Raw genomic sequence first — 17,606 nt, forward strand, 5'->3', positions numbered from 1 at the left:
AAGAAGGCAATAAATGCCAAAAATAAATCATTTAAATCACTAAAACAGGAGGGTAGCGAGGAAGCACTGAAAAACTATAAGGGAAAAAATAGAATATGTAAAAAAAACAAATAAATGCCGCCAAACTAGAGACCGAGAGATTAATTGCCAAAGAGAGCAAAACTAACCCTAAAATGTTCTTCAATTATATAAATGGTAAAAAGTATAAATCTGAAGGTGTCGGCCCTCTACAGAGCAATGAGGGGGGAGTTGCAGAAAGCGACGCGGAGAAAACAAAGCTATTAAATATTCTTTTTCTCCACTGTATTCACTGAGAATAATAAACTGTCAGATGAAATGCAGAATGTAAAAGTAAATTCCCAATTAAAAGTGCCCTGTCTGACCCAGGAAGAAGTACATGTCACGAGGGTGTCAAGAGCCACGTCTGACTCGGTTATACCCGGGGTCAGGAAGTCGCAGCGGGTGGCTGCGCGTTCTATGTCTAACGATCGCGCTGCTTCTTAATGATAGCTTTCTGTGTTTGCTTTGCAATCCTTTTTGTCTCACTCAGGGATCTGTAGCTTCTTCTCCTCAGCTGTTTCTTGTCTATCACTCCCAACCTCCTTATATTCTCCCTCCCACTTCTCTGGTTGCCAGATATAGAGCTTCCTGCCTGGACTTCTATACTGACCCACTGGAGCTGTGTAGCTGTGATTCCTGGTTGTTGTTCGAGAACGTTGCCCTCCGGATCCCTGTTGGGCTTTTGTTGTCCGCTGTTGTCGCCCACCTGGGATTATATGTTTTGTCTGTATTGTCTGTCCTCTCCTTGGTGTTTTCCTGGTCGTGATAGTACAACAGCGACTTAAAAAGATTAACATGGACAATTCACCAGGGCCAGATGGCATACCCCTTCCCCCCCGTATTCTAAGAGAATTAAGTAATGTCGTAGCCAGACCCTTATTTCTGATATTTAGAGACTCTATACCGACAGGGAGTGTTCCACAGGATTGGCGCATAGCAAATCTGGTGCCAATATTCAAAAACGGTGCAAAAAACAGATCCCGGAAGCTATAGGCCAGTAAGTTTAACATCTGTTGTGGGTAAACTGTTTGAAGGTTTTCTAAGATATGCTATCTTGGAGGATCTCAATGAAAACAAGCTAATAACATCATATCAGCATGGCTTCATGAGGGACCGGTCATGTCAAACTAATTTAATCAGTTTCTATGAGGAGGTAAGTTCTAGACTTGACAGCGGCAAATCAATGGATGTCGTATATCTGTACTTCTCCAAAGCATTTGACACTGTACCAAATAAAAGGTTAGTTTTTTAAAATGAGAATGCTCGGACTGTGAAAAAACGTCTGTATGTGGGTAAGTAACTGGCTCAATGATGGAGAATAGAGGGTGGTTATTAACGGTACACACTCGGATTGGGTCACTGTCACTAGCTGAGTTCCTCAGGGGTCAGTATTGGGCATTATTCTCTTCAATATATTTATTAATGATCTTGTAGAAGGCTTGCACAGTAAAATATCAATTTTTGCAGATGACACTAAACTGTGTAAAGTAATTAACACTGAAGAGGACACTATACAGCTACAGATGGATCTGGATAGATTAGAGTCTTGGGCAGAGAAGTGGCAGATGAGGTTTAACACCGACAAATGTAAGGTTATGCACATGGAAAGGAATAATGCAAATCACCCGTACCTTCTAAATGGTAAAACACTGGGTAACACTGACATGGAAAAGGACCTAGGAATTTTAGTGAACAGCGAACTAAGCAGTAAAAACCAGTGTCGGGCAGCTGCTGCCAAGGCCAATAAGATAATGGGTTGCATCAAAAGGGGCATAGATGCCTGTGATGAGAACATAGTCCTACCACTTTACAAATCAGTAGTCAGACCACACATGGAGTACTGCGTACAGTTCTGGGCTCCTGTAAACAAGGCAGACATAGCAGAGCTGGAGAGGGTTCAGAGGAGGGCAACTAAAGTAATAACTGGAATGGGTGGACTACAGTACCCTGAAAGATTATCAAAATTAGGGTTATTTACTTTAGAAAAAAGACGACTGAGGGGAGATCTAATTACTATGTATAAATATATAAGGGGGCAGTACAGAGATCTCTCCCATAATCTATTTATCCCCAGGACTGTGACTGTGACGAGGGGACACCCTCTGCGTCTGATTGATTTCAATGGTACGGATCGCTTCTATACACTTGTATAGGAGCAATCCGTACCATTGAAATAATAGGGGACGGCTTGGCTGTAATTACACTTGTTCACCGCTGCAGATGCAACAGCAAGCAGGTAAACAATGAAGAGGAGGCAGCGCTGACATGGCGCGCGCCTTCTCTTCAAACAGCTGATCGGTGGGGTCATCACTAAATATAACTTGGACAACCCCCTTTAACCGTATTTACAGATTACTACATAGGTTTATCTGGACCCCCAGGTGACCCCGGATTGCACACAAAATAATGTTAAAACAAAAAAAAGCAGGAGGTTTAGGGCTACCCAATATACATGACTACTACATTGCTACCCACTTGAGCTTTATGAAAGAATGGTGGAAAGGAGATTTGCAGCACCATTGGCTGCACATTGAATCGACTATTTCTAAAACCCAGAATCTAAAAGCCTTGCTTGTGGCAATGTTAGATCCTACACTTCCCATAAAAGGCCTCCCTAACTTTCTTCGCACCTCAATAACGATATGAAGGACTTTTCATTCCAAAACTTCTGGAGTAGCGCGCTCTCTTTATCCATATGCCTCATTAGAAACGCTGACCACCTTCATTCCCGACCTTGAGGTTAATAACTGGGTGAATAGTGGCCTAACACATGTCTCACAACTCTTTGAAATGTCTCAACTTAAGCAATTCGCCTCTGTCCATGACGTATACTCAATACCTCATAAAGATTTCTATAAATATCTTAAGATGAGACATTTCCTCCATAGTAAAGACTCTTTCAAAATAACTGCATGCAAAGAAATAGTAGACCTAGACTAGATGTTTTCTAACTTGAAGATCGCTGAGTTTACTTAGTTTATATGTTGTATGTTTTCCCCTCATGTTTTCTTCCATGAACAAATATACTATATGCGACTATTTTTAATCGAATGTAACTCACTGTACTTGGCTTAAGATGTTATTCTACTACATATGTACTTCATTGTGATTTGTACTCCAAAATGGTACAAAAATTACAGCTTGTCCTGCAACAAACAAACCCTCACACAGCTCAAACAAATAAAAATTTTATTAGTCCTAAAAACAACATCCCTTCTGAACACTGCCATGCCTCCAAACCGCAACGACATCATATGGGGTGTTGCCATATCCAGAAAAAAATGCATAAATTGTGGGGTACATTTTCTCCTGTTATGCCTTGTGAAAATGAAAAAGTTGGGGCTAAAGAAAATTTTATTGGAAATAAAAAAACTATTTTTTATTTTCACAGCCAAAGGTTTCTAACATACACACATATATATATATATATATATATATATATATATATATATATATATATATATATATATATATATAGATATAAAAAGTCTACACACCCCTGGTAGTGTCAGGTTTCTGTGATGTAAAAAAAATGAGACAGAGATAAATCATTTCAGAACTTTTTCCACCTTGAATGTGACCTATAAACTGTACAACTCAATTTAAAAATAAACTGAAATCTTTTAGGTAGAGGGAAGAAAAAATATAAAAATAAAATATGGTTGCATAAGTGTGCACACCCTTAAACTAATACTCTGTTGAAGCACCTTTTGATTTTATTACAGCACTCTTTTTGGGTATGAGTCTATCAGCATGGCACATTTTGACATCTGTGAGATTGCGAGGGCGTCTCCTGTGCACAGCCCTCTTCATATTACCCCACAGATTTTCAATCTGATTCAGGTCTGGGCTCTGGCCATTCCAAAACTTTAATCTTCTTCTGGTGAAGCAATTCCTTTGTTGATTTGGATGTATTATTTATCAGTAAGTAAAAGTTACGTTTTAAAGGGTCAATTCTGCTGGACACTTCTAGATTCTATGATCCCTCTATAAAATATTTATTAATTTAGCTGGACATTTATGGAATGTATTCTTTGGGTCGTTGTCGTGCTAAAAGATGAATTTTCTCTTCATGTTCAGCTTTTTAGCAGAAGCCTGAAGGTTTTGTGCCAATATTGACTGGTATTTGGAACTGTTAATAATTCCCTCTAGCTTAAGCTAGAGGGCTAAGGCCCCAGTTCCAGCTGAAGAAAAACAGCCCCAAAGCATGATGCTGCCACCACCATGCTGCACTGTGGGTATAGTGTTCTTTTGGTGATGTGCAGTGTTGTTTTTGCGCCAAGCATATCTTTTGGAATTATGACCAAAAAGTTCAACCTTTGGGCTCATCAGACCTTTTCCCACATGCTTTTGGGAGACTTCAGATGTGTTTTTGCAAAATGTTCCGTGGCCTGGCTTGGATGTTTTTCTTCATAAGAAAAGGCTTTCATCTTGCCACTCTACCCCATAGCCCAGATATTTGAAGAATACGGAAGATTGTTGCCACATTTACCACACATCCAGTACTTGCCAGATATTCCTGCATCTCTTTTAATGTTGCTGTAGGCTTCTTGGTAGCCTCCCAGACCAGTTTTCTTCTCATCTTTTCAGCAATTTTGGAGGGACGTCCACTTCTTGGTAATGTCACTGTTGTGCCATATTTTCTTCACTTGATGATGACTGTTTTCACTGTGTTCCATGGTATATCTAATGCCTTGAAAATTCTTTTGTACCCTTCTCCTGACTGATACCTTTTAACAATGAGATCCCTCTGATGCTTTGGAAGCTCTCTGTGGACCATGGCTTTTGCTGTGGGATGCGACTAAGAAAATTTCAGGAAAGACCAACTAGAGCAGCTGAACTTTTATTTGGGGTTAATCAGAGGCACTTTAAAGGATAACTGTCATATTTTCATAAAAAAATCTATTTTAGCATATGTTACTGCTGCAGCAGCATTATGCATAAAGCAATCTTTAGTTTCTTCAGTTACCACTGTTTTCCTTGAGTTTTCCCCTTAGTTACGGCTGTTTTGAATCCTACATTATGAGGATCTTCTCAAGATGGCTCCTCTGCCAGTTCTCAGAGTCCTAAACTGCATTCCCTCAGGTAACATATAAACTTGCTGTAGCCAGCAGCTTCCTGCCAGCCAATCAGATTGGATTACTGAGAGACATGCCTCCTCATTCTGACGTCTAACGCAGGCATGCAGTGTGAAGGACTGCCCCTCTGTCTTGCTAGCCGGAGACAGATGAGCCATAGCAACGGTCTTTTAAGGGAGCAGTGGAAAGAGACAGGAGACATTAATGAAAGCTTGTATTATAAGGTAATTACAGATGTTTTGGCAATCATTGACATACTAACTCAGGTATACATGCTTTGCTCTAATAAACTAGCAAATAAAATAAAAAATGACAGTTATCCTTTAAATGTTGGCAGGTGTATGCTGACTCCTATTTAAAATGATTTTCTCGTACATTCCATTGGGGGACACAGACCATGGGTATAGCTTAGAGGTATTAGTAGGAGGGACACTATGCAAATGAAGAGCTCCTCCTCCTCGGGCTATACCCCCCGACTCCAGCAGGAGAAATTCAGTCTTTGCTTAGTGTCCGGTGAAGGAGGTTGACACGATCACTATCTCTACTCCGGTTTGTTATTTTCTTTCTAGATGGGGACACAGGTCAGCATAGTGCTTTCCTGGTCCCCCGTGGAGTGCCCACCGCCGTCTTTGGGACGCTGCCTGGCTGCCTCCATTGCCCCCAAAGAAGCCAAGTGGATCCGGGCTCGACCTGCAGCTCCGGTATCCCACCAGCCACTGGGTCACCTGCTGCCACCCTCCACCAGAGCACTGCACTCCTGGGCAAGGAGTCAGAAGTCTGAAGAGGTGCATCCCTGCTGGTCCTGGAGTCGAGGGAGAAGACTGCAGGAGCAGATAAGTATTGCCTGCATCCCTGCCCCCCCCCTCCTTCCTCCCTCTCTCCCCCTCCTTCCTCCCTCTCTCCATCCTCATTACTCCTGTGGCTGCCTGGGTGAGCTGCAGAGATAGGAGTCCTTCTGGGGGCACGTGGGGCTCTTTATTAGGGGCACATATTTCCTGCCTTTAAGGCAGGCTCGGCATCTGGCATGCTATGCGCGGCACTTGCCGGCATCGCTCCTTTCCTTGCAGGGGACGCACCACAGAGTTCGGCGGTAGTACTCACCGTGGCAGCCACCGGCGGCGCTTTCCTCCCCACACCCCAGGGACATTATCCCCCGATATGCTGTGCGGATCGGGCCCTGGTGGCTACGGGGTCCATTTTTTCATATGGTGCGCACTCTTTTCGCGCCATTATGACGCGGTCAAGGGGCGGAGCCTCGGTTCCGCTCTGGCGCTTCCTCCTCGCTGTGTACGGCCGTGCAGTTTCCAAACTCTCGCGTGACTTCCCCTGCTCCTCTCCGCCGGAGGTCCTCTCTTCTGTTGCCTGAGTGGTGGGACTTTTCAGACAACTGGTAGGAGATTTTCTAATTCTTATTTGTCAGCCATTATGCCTAATCCACTCCTGACCTGTGGCAGATACAGATACTTTGTCAGACCTTGCTGCTAAGCTAAAACAGGTGTAGAGATAAAGACTTTAAAAAGATGAGGGAGGTCTCTGGGGTCTCCCCTTAGTCTGCCATAGCCATTTCTCAGGCCCCACCGGGGTCCTGTCAGGTGTGCCTTCAGCCTTTCTTTCTGTCGCCTGTGTCTTGTGCCCTGCCCCTGGACAGGATCTCTTACTTCTCTTGCTCAGCCCAGTCCCCCCTCTGCATGACGCAATCGTGCCTCTCTGCGGAGACATCGGTACCCATCTGGGCTTCCGACATGCCCAGGGCGGCCGCGGATCTGGCCTTAGTAGCCAAGGCGGCCACGTCCTTTATGGAGGGTGGGGCGGCTACCAATTCTGTGGCGCCCCCCACTCCATCTCCTCTCAGTGATTCTCACAGAGGATGCTTATCCACTAAGTGGCAGCATGGGCGGTAGCATTCCTCCTCGGATGACTCCGCCCCCCCCCCCCCCCCCCACCCTTCCCCCCCCCCCCTTCCCCCACCCTTCCCCCCCCTTCCCCCCCCCCCCCTTCCCCCCCCCCCTTCCCCCCCCCCCTTCCCCCCCCCCCCCGCCTAGGGCGCGTCCGGACGACTCTCCCTCTCTCTGGGAGTACAGGTCTGGAGGGGAATTGTCCGGCTCGGACTAAGTCATGGAGCGGGACACCCTGCCTTAGCCTTCCACCACGATTTCTAACTTGGTGGCGGCTGTCCGTGACACCTTTAATGCCTGAGACGGTCTTTTTGCCTGTCCATGGGGACTTTTCCATGGTCATAGCTAAGGCCTGGAACCGCCCTCATCAAAGTTCTCAGCCACCAAACGCAGGTTCCTCTTTGTATGGCTTTGCTTTATCCTTTTCCTGAGGATTGTGTGGAGAAGTGGTCTTCTCCCCCTAAGGTGGATTGCCCTGGTGGTCAGATTAGCCAAAAATACGTCTCTTCCTGTCCTAGAGGGTTCCTCTTTGTAGGACGCGAGGACAGGCGTTTGGATTCCCTGGCCAAATCCATTTTCTCTCTGACAGGCACGTCCCTGCGGCCTACCTTTTGCCTCAGCATGGGTTGCCAGCCCTTTCAGTGTGGTTACGGCGCCACCACCAAGAAATGGCGGAACAAGTTGCGTCGGCTGACACACTGGGCCTACGGCCACACCACCCTGAACACGCCCGATCTCGTCTGATCTCGGAAGCTAAGCAGGGTCGGGCCTGGTTCGTACTTGGATGGGAGACCGCTGGGAATACCAGGTGATGTAGGACTTGATCTCTCCAAATGTCTCAGGCTTCCATCTTCCTATGTGAGGCTTCCATGGACTTTAGATGCCTCTTTGCCCGCATCTCTGCCCTCTCGGTCATTCAGTGCAGAGAGGTCTGGTTGACGGTGTGGAACGCTGCCGCTGCTTCTAAGCGTTCCCTTGTTCACCTTCCCTTTGAAGGGTCCAGACCTTTTGGGGTTCAGCTGGATGAATTCATCTCTGCCGCGTCAGGAGGCAAGAGTACACATCTTCCCCAGCCCAGAGCGATGGCTCCTTTCGGTCCAGGGCTTCTGGTTCCCGGTACCAGTCTTTTGCAGGGCGTCGTCTGCTTCCTCTCTGGGGGGTCTCAGGACTCCCGCAAGAAGCCCTCCTTGAGCTCCAGCCTTCCGGACACCAGAGGGTGCAGTCAGCCCATCCTGCTTCTCCCAGCAGGCTTCTGCATGAAGGGACGCCCCCACCCCTTGCAGTGGGGGGCCTACTCGCCTTTCAGCAGGTCTGGAGGGCTCCTGTTCAGGTCAACTGGGCGCTAGAAGTTGTATCGCCGGGATAAGAGAGAGAATTCGCGTCCGGACCGCCAAAACGTTTTTTCCCTTCACGCGTTTGGGGGAGCCGGCCCGTGCCTCAGGCCTTTTCAGGGCTGTCTCTTCCCTTCTGGACCATTGCCAGTTCCCCCAGAAGAACAAGGAACAGGTTTTTTGTTCAAACCTGTTCGTGGTCCCAAAGAAGGATGGATCGGTGCGTCCGATCCTGGATCTGAAGCTACTCGACAAGCTTCTGCGGGTGCGGAGTTAGAACGCCTATCTGCACGTCCCTATCGCAGAAAGTCAACAGCACTTCTGCGCTTCGCCATTAGCAACCAGATCTATCAGTTTGTCGCTCTTCCCTTCGGGTTAGCAACCGCCCCTCGGGTCTTTACCAAGATCCTTGAACCGCTCATGTCGCTTCTTCGCTCCAGGGGCATTACTTTGCTGCCTTATCTGTACTACTTTCTGATAAAGGCACCCTCGCTTCCGCAGGCCGAGGACAGCGTCCGGACCACCGTTCGGACTTTGGAACGATTTGGTTGGCTGGTCAACTTTGGGGAGGTCCCAAAGTCATCTCTTCCTTTCTGGGTATGGTTCTGAATACCTCGGCTGCCAAGGTGTGTCTTCCAGACTCCAGGTCCTCCCAGATCCAGGGGGCGGTGTCGCACCTGCTGCGCTCCCCGTTCCTCTCTATTCGGGAGTGCATATGGGCCCTAGGTCTTAGGGTGGCCTCCTTTGAGGCCGTGCCATATGCCCAATTTCACACCAGTTCGCTTCAACGGGAGATCCTTTACTTCTGGGACAAGACCTCTCGGCGTCTGGACTCTCGAGTCCGCCTGTCTCTGCAGGTTCGGGCATCTCTTCCTCGGTGGCTGCCCCTTCCGAATCTGACATGGGGGGAGATCCTTCTCCCGGTCTCTGGGACGTTCATCTCCGCCGCTGCCAGTCTCCTGGGTTGGGCCGGCGTTCTCCGGTCCCTCGCGGTCCAGGGGGGTTGGTCGGCGGCGGAGGCTTGCCTCCCGATCAACATCCTAGAGCTGAGAGCGATTTTTCACTCTCTCTCCCATTGGTCTACTCTCCTGGCCGGCCGTCTGGTGCGGATTCAGTCAGAAAGTGGGACCGCAGTCGGGCAGTGTTGCAGGAAGTGAAGAGGACCCTGCAGTGGGCAGAACTCACGTTCCGATGTTGTCTGCGGTGTACATCCTGGGAGTTGACAACTGGGCAGCGGACTTCCTAAGCTGCAGCAAAGTAGATCCAGGCGAGTGGTCTCTACATCCAGACGAATTCGAAAACGTCTGTCACCGGTTGGGCTGTCCGGACGTGGACTTGATGGCGTCCAGGCTCAACGTCCTGGTTCCGGTGTTCCTGGCTCGCTATCGGGACCCGAAGGCGCACGGGGTGGACGCGCTGGTGTCTCCGTGGAAGAACTTCAGCCTCCTCTGTCTTCCCTCCACTCCCTCCGCTTCCTCCACTACCGCGGGTTCTGCACCAGACGCCCCATGGCCTCTTCCTGACAGAGGAGATCTCCTGTCTCAAGGACCGCTCTTCCACCAAAATGTACGGTCTCTTTGTTTAATGGCGTGGCTGTTGAAACCTCCATCCTGAAAAAGAGGGGGTTTTTGGATTCTGTGGTTAGGACCAGGTTCAGGGCAAGGAAGCCGGCTTCCTCCAGGATTTACTACCAGTACCTGGAAGGCCTTCCTGCTGTTTGTGAGAATTCGGGGTTCCCTCCCCTTCGTTTTTCCATTCTTTCTTTCCTTCAGTCCGGTCTTGAGCTGGGTCTGTTCCTGAGCTCCCTGAAGGGGCAATTTTGGGCCTTAGCAGTCTTTTTTCTGTGATCTCTTGCTCTCCTGGGTCCTGTGAAGACCTGTCTGCAGGGGGTGGTACCTTTTGGGCCCTCCGTCCATCCCCCCTTTGCCTCTAGGGGATCTCAAGTTGGTCCTCCCCGATCTCCAGGCAGCTCCCTTCGAGCTTTTGAGGGAGGTCTCCCCGACTCTTCTTACCTGGAAGGTGGTCTTCCTTGTGGCCATATCTTCCATTAGACGAGTATCGGAGCTGGCCGCTCTTTTCTGCCAGGAGCCTTTCTGGTTTTTCATCAGGATAAAGTGGTACTCCGTCCTGTTCCATCCTTTTTGCCCTTCCATCTTAATGAGGATCTTGTTCTGCCCTTCTTTTGCCCTTCTCCGGCAAATCCTAAGGAGCGCACTTTACGTTCCCTGGATGTGGTCCGGGCCCTGAAGGTGTATCTGAAGACTACTGACTCCTTTCGTTGTTCAGACTCCCTCTTTGTGATTCCAGAGGGGCCTTGTAAGGGCCTGGCGGCCTCCACGGTCATTGTGGCGAGATGGATCCGCTCGTCTTTCGCTGCGGCTTATCGCGATCATAGCATGGTTCCCCCGTCGCGGATTACTGCTCACTCCACTAGGGTGTTTTTCAATTGAGTGGTACAGTTTATAGGTCACATTAAAGGTGGAAAAAGTTCTGAAATGATTTATCTTTGTCTCATTTTTTACAGCACAGAAACCTGACATTTTAACAGGGGTGTGTAGACTTTTTTATATCCACTGCAATTACATACATAGTAACATAGTTTATATGGCTGAAAAAAGACCTCTGTCCATCTAGTTCGGCCTGTTATCCTGCAAGTTGATCCAGAGGAAGGCAAAAAAAAAAAACAACTTTGAGGTAGAAGCAAATTTTCCCCAAAAAATCCTTCCCTACTCCAATCAGGCAATCAGAATAACGCCCTGGATCAACGACCCCTCTCTAGTAGCTATAGCATGTAATATTATTACACTCCAGAAATACATCCAGGCCCCTCTTAAACTCTTTTAGTGAACTCACCATAACCACCCCCTCAGGCAGATAGTCTCACTGCTATTACCATAAAGAATCCTTTTCTATGTACAAACCTTATTTCCTCCAGACGCAGAGGATGTCCCCTTGTCACAGTCCTGGGGATAATAGATGATGGGAGAGATCTCTGTACTGACCCCTGATATATTTATACATAGTTATTAGATCTCCCCTCAGTCGTCTTTTCTAAAGAGAATAACTCTAATTTTGATAATCTTTCAGGGTACTGTAATCCACCCATTCCAGTTATTACTGTAGTTGCCCTCCTCTGTACCCTCTCCAGCTCTGCTATGTCTGCCTTGTACACAGTACTCCATGTGTGGTCTGAATAGTGATTTGTAAAGTGGCAGGAATATGTTTTCATCACGGGCAGCTTATCTTATTAGCCTTGGCAGCAGCTGCCTGACACTGGTTTCTACAGCTTAGTTTGCTGTTCCTAGGTCCTTTTCCATGTGAGATATACGAATTTCATTGAATCACCGCTGTCAAGTGTAGATCTTACCTCCTCATAGAAACTGATTAAATTAGTTTGACATGACCGATCCCTCAGGAAGCCATACTGATATGGCGTTATTTGCTTATTTACATTGAGGTACTCCAAAATAGCATTTCTCAGAAAACCTTCAAACTGTTTTCCCACGATTTACCGGCCTATAGTTTCCGGGGTCTGTTTTTGCACCCTTTTTGTATATTAACACAACATTTGCTATCTGCCAATCCTGTGGAACACTCCCTGTCAGTATAGAGTCCGTAAATATCAGAAATAAGTGTCTGGCTTTGACATTACTTAATTCTCTTAGGATAAGGGGGTGTATGCCATCTGGTCCTGGCGATTTTAAGCTTCTTAATACGCCGCTGTACTTCTTCCTGGGCACTTTTAATGGGGAATTTACTTTTACATTCTGCATTTCATCTGACAGTTTATTAGTTTATAGCTTTGCTTTCTCCTCATCGCTCTCTGCAACTCCCCCCTCAATGCTCTGTAAAGAGCCGACACCTTCAGATTTATACTTTTTACCATTTATATAATTGAAGAACTTCCTAGGGTTTGTATTACTCTCTTTGGCAATTAATCTCTCGGTCTCTAGTTAAGCTGCTTTTATTTGTTTTTTACATATTCAATTTTTTCCTTATAGTTTTTCAGTGCTTCCTCACTAGCCTCCTGTTTTAGGCTACTTTCACACTAGCGTTCAGAGCGGGTCCGTCTGATGTCTGCTCAAACGGATCCGCTCCTATAATGCAGACGTTTGTATCCGTTCAGAACGGATCCGTCTGCATTATAGTTTGAAAAAAATTCTAAGTCTGAACGGATCCGTCCAGAATTTACATTGAAAGTCAATGGGGGACGGATCCGTTTGAAGATTTAGCCATATGGTGTCATCTTCAAACGGATCCGTCCCCATTGACTTACATTGTAAGTCTGGACGGATCTGCTTGCCTCCGCACAGCCAGGCGGACACCCGAACGCTGCAAGCAGCGTTCAGGTGTCCGCTCGCGGATCGGAGGCTGAACGCCGCCAGACTGATGCATTCTGAGCGGATCCGCGTCCACTCAGAATGCATTAGGGCTGGACGGATGCGTTCGGGGCCGCTTCTGAGCCCCTTCAAACGGAGCTCACGAGCGGACACCCGAACGCAGGTGTGAAAGTAGCCTTAGGGATTTAAATGCTTTCTTTTTGTTATTCATTGCTTTCTTTACAGTTCTATTTATCCACATTGTTTTTTTCTTGTTACTTAACCTTTTATTCCCATAAGGTATGTACCTCTCACAATTACATTTTAGGATGCTTTTAAAAATATCCCATTTTGTGGCTGTATTTTTATTTTTGAGGACTTTGTCCCAGTTAGTTCGGCCTATGGCCTCTCTTAGTTGGCTAAATTAAATTTTTTTTGAAGTTTGTTATTTTTGTTCCTCCATGAAGAAACACTCTTTTGAATGACAATTGGAAGGCATATCTCCCAGCCCTAGTTCCTCTTGACACATCACTAATTCCAGTTCCCCAGTTTTATTAGTCAGGCTTCTGGCATTAGTATACATACAATAAAGAGCTTTATGTTTTTCTCGTACATTCCATTGGGGGACACAGACCATGGGTATAGCTTAGAGGTATTACTAGGAGGGACACTATGCAAATACAAAAGAGAGCTCCTCCTCCTCGGGCTATACCCCCAGGCTCCACCAGGAGGAAGTCCGTCTTTGCTTAGTGTCTGGTGAAGGAGGATGACACTTTTGTTGATTTCTACTCCGGTTTGTTATTTTCTTTTTAGATGGGGACACAGGTCAGCATAGCGCTTTCCTGGTCCCCCGTGGAGTGCCCGCCGCCGTCTTTGGGACGCTGCCTGGCTGCCTCCATTTTCCCCCAAGAAGACAAGTGGATCCGGGCTCGACCTGTTAGCTCCGGCATCCCACCAGCTCCTGGGTCACCTGCTGCTTCCATCCATCCAGAGCACTGTACTCCGTTGAGTCAGATGTCTGAAGAGGTGAGCCCTGCTGGTACCGAACAGAGGGAGAAAACTGCAGGAACAGATAGGTATGGCTGCAATTTCCTCTGCTCCCCCCTCCCCCTTTCTCCCTGCCTGATACCTGTGGGCAGCCTGCGTGAGCTGGGGAAGGGTGTTTTCTGTCTGGAGGTACTGGTGCAATTGGAGGCACTATACTGGTATCTTCCCTGCTTACGCGGTCATATTCTATGGGACACGGCTGTTCTCTGCACGGTGTCGGTGCTGGCACCGCTCCTACCACTCTCCAGCAGCACCGGCCAGCGGCGGGCCCCCCCAGCTTAATTCGGGGGCCTCCGACACCCGAGGGCACACATGCGTCGCCGTCCAGCTAAATTAACACCCGCTACGCCGCTTTCGGCGCCAAAGGACATTTTTTTTTTCATAAAGTTTGCACGCTCTTTTCGCGTTTCTATGACGTGTCCTGGGGGCGGAGCCTCAGCGCTTCGCTCTGGCGTCTTCCTTCGCTTGCTGAGAAGCTCCTCGCACGCGTGTCTGCTCCCCTGCTTCTCTCCGGTGGACTTCTGTGCTGTTGCCTGGGTGGTAGGACGTTTTAGCTTGTGGTTGCAATCATGCCTAAGCCTGGGGCCCCCTTTAAGTCTGCCAAGACCTCTTCTCGGACCCCAATGGGGTCCTGTAAGGAGTGTCTTCTGCCACTTTCTGTCACTGGTATCTGTGCCTCCTGCCCTGCCCCTGGACAGGATCACCATTCTCCTCCTTCTCTTGCCCAGACCAGTTTCCCCCTGTCCCTGCGGAGCCTGCGGTTCCCGCTTGGGCATCTGCCATGTCCAGTGTGGCCGCTGATTTGGCCTTAGTCGCCAAGGCAGCCATGTCCTTTTATGGAACGTATGGCAGTTTCCAATCCTGTGGTGCCAACCACTCCATCTCCTCTCAGTGGTTCCCGCAGAGGACGCTTGACCGCTAAGAGGCAGCGTGATCGGCAGCATTCCTCCTCGGATGACTCCGCTTCCCCCCCCCCCCCCTTCTCGTCTAGAGGCGCGTTCGGACGACTCTTCCCCCAGAGAGCGCAAGTCCGAAGGGGAATTGTCCAGCTCGGACGAGGTCATGGAGCGGGACCCCCCGCCTAAGCTCTCTACCATGGTAGCTGACTTAGTGGCGACTGTCCGTGACACCTTTAATCTCCAAGGGGATTCTCCTCCTTCCACTAGTCGGGAGTTTGCCCTTTTCCCGCCTAAGAAGCCGGAGGCTGCCGTGTTTCCTGTCCATGAGAAATTTTCTGCGGTCATATCCAGGGCCTGGGACCGTCCTAATCAAAAGTTCTCTGCCACCAAACGCATGGATACGCTTTATCCTTTTCCGGCTGACAGTGTGAAGAAGTGGTCTTCTTCCCCTAGGGTGGATCCCCCAGTGGCCAGGTTAGCCAAAAACACGGCCCTCCCTGTCTTAGATGGCTCCTCTCTGCAGTACGCTGTGGACAGGCGCCTAGATTCTCTTTCCAAATCCATTTTCTCACTGGCGGGCACGTCCCTGCGGCCTGCTTTTGCTTCGGCATGGGTGGCCAGAGCCCTCTCGGTGTAGTTGCAGCGCCACCACCAAGACCTGGCGGAACAAGATGCGTCTGGTGACACGCTGGATTTTGTTCTCCAGATGTCTCAGGCTTCCAAGTTCCTTTGCGAGGCTTCCATGGACATGGGTTCCCTCTTTGCCCGCATTTCAGCCCTCTCGGTCATTCAGTGCAGAGAGGTCTGGTTGAAGGTGTGGGACGCCGACGCTTCTTCCAAGCGTTCCCTTGCTAACCTCCCCTTTTGAGGGTTCCAGACTTTTTGGGGCTCAGCTGGACGAGTTCATCTCTGCCACTACAGGGGGCAAGAGCACTCATCTTCCCCAACCCAGGTCCAAGCGCCCCTTTCGGACCAGGTCTTCCGGTTCCCTGTACCAGTCCTTTCGCCGCTTCTCTTCTAGCAGGACGTCGTCTGCTTCCTCCGCTGGGGGGTCTCAGGACTCCCGCAAAAAGCCCTCCTTCAAGCCCCAGCCTTACTGGCGCCCAAGGGCACAGTCGGCTCGCCCTGCTGCTCCCAAGCAGTCCAATGCATGAAGGGACGCCCCCACCCCTCATGGTGGGGGGCCGCCTGCTCTCTTATCAGCAGGTTTGGAGGGCTCATGTTCAGGACGCCTGCGCTCTAGAAATTTTAACGTCGGGTTACAAGATAGAATTTGCGTCCAGACCGCCGGAACCTTTTTTCCCTTCTCGCATTCCGGGGAATCCGGCCCGAGCCTCGGACCTCTTGAAGGCAGTTTCTTCCCTTCTGGACCGGGGTGTTATTACCCCAGTTCCCCCAGAGGAACAGGGCACAGGTTTCTATTCAAACTTGTTCGTGGTCCCAAAGAAGGAGGGTCGGTGCGTCCGATCCTGGACCTGAAGCTGCTCAACAAGTTTCTGCGGGTGCGGAGGTTTCGAATGGAGTCCCTCCGCTCCGTTATTGTTTCTCTTTTTCCAGGGGAGTTCCTCACGTCCGTATACATCCAGGACGCCTATCTGCATGTCCCTATCGCAGAATCTCACCAACGATTCCTGCGCTTCGCCATTGGTGGCCGGCACTATCGGTTTGTCGCCCTTCCTTTCGGGTTAGCGACCGCCCCTCGGCTCTTTACTAAGAACCTAGCGCCGCTTATGGCACTTCTTCGCACCGGGAGCATTCCTTTGCTGCCCTACCTGGACGACATCCTGATAAAGGCCCCCTCACTTCCGCAGGCCGAGGACAGCGTCCGGATCACTGTTCAGACTCTGGAACAGTTCGGCTGGCTGATCAACTTCCCAAAATCCTCTCTCCTCCCTTCCCAGAAGCTCTCCTTCCTGGGGATGGTCTTGGATACCTCGGCCGCCAAAGTGTTTCTTCCAGACTCCAAGTCCTCCCAGATCCAGGGGGCGGTGTCGCACCTACTGCGCTCCCCGTGTCTCTCCATCCGGGACTGCATGCGGGTCCTGGGTCTTATGGTAGCCTCTTTCGAGGCCGTACCATATGCCCAGTTTCACACTCGTTCGCTGCAGCGGGAGATCCTTTCCCTCTGGGACAAGACCTCTCGTGGTCTGGATGCTCGCATCCGCCAGTCTCAGCGGGTTCGGGCAGCTCTCCCTTGGTGTCTGTCCCCTGTGAACCTGACGTCGGGAAGATCTTTCCTCCCGTTCTCCTGGACGATCGTCACCACCGATGCCAGCCTCCTGGGTTGGGGCGACGTTCTCCAGTCCCCACGGTTCAGGGGGTTTGGTCAGCAGCGGAATCTCTCCTCCCGATCAACATCCTGGAGCTGAGAGCGATTTTCCACTCCCTCTCCCATTGGACTCCTCTCCTTGACGGCCGCCCGGTGAGGATTCAGTGGGACAATGCCACGGCTGTGGCTTACATCAACCATCAAGGCGGGACACGCAGCCGGGCGGTGATGCAGGAGGTGAGGAGAATTCTGCTGTGGGTGGAGTCTCACGTCCCGGTGTTGTCAGCGGTATACATTCCGGGGGTCGACAATTTGACAGCGGATTTTCTAAGCCGCAGCAAGGTGGACCCAGACGAGTGGTCTCTGCATCCGGATGTATTCGAAGACATCTGCCGCCGGTGGGGCCGTCCGGATGTGGACTTGATGGCGTCCAGGCTCAACAACAAGCTTCCGGTGTTCCTGGCTCGCGCTCGGGATCCGAAGGCGTACGGGGTGGACGCGCTGGTGTCTCCGTGGCAGGACTTCAGCCTTCTCTATGTCTTCCCTCTGCTTCCTTTGCTGCCGAAGGTTCTACGCAAGATCGAGGCGGAAGGGATTCCGACCGTTCTCATTGCCCCGGATTGGCCTCGCCGCGCATGGTTCTCGGACGTTGCTCGGATGCTGGCGGACGCCCCATGGCCTCTTCCCGACAGAGAAGATCTACTGTCT

General features: G+C 49.7%; 1 protein-coding gene and 1 pseudogene across 2 annotated transcripts in view; both read left to right on the plus strand.

Annotated features, from left to right (window-relative positions):
* The window catches only part of SDHA (succinate dehydrogenase complex flavoprotein subunit A), a 615,692-nt gene that overhangs the window by 434,401 nt on the left and 163,685 nt on the right, over positions 1 to 17,606 (plus strand). The gene's annotated exons all lie outside the window — the stretch shown is intronic.
* LOC121002978 lies at positions 7,736 to 7,853 on the plus strand (annotated as a pseudogene).

This window comes from Bufo bufo, chromosome 5 (genome assembly GCF_905171765.1).
Source record: "Bufo bufo chromosome 5, aBufBuf1.1, whole genome shotgun sequence".
In the NCBI taxonomy this organism is placed as follows: Eukaryota; Metazoa; Chordata; class Amphibia; order Anura; family Bufonidae; genus Bufo; species Bufo bufo.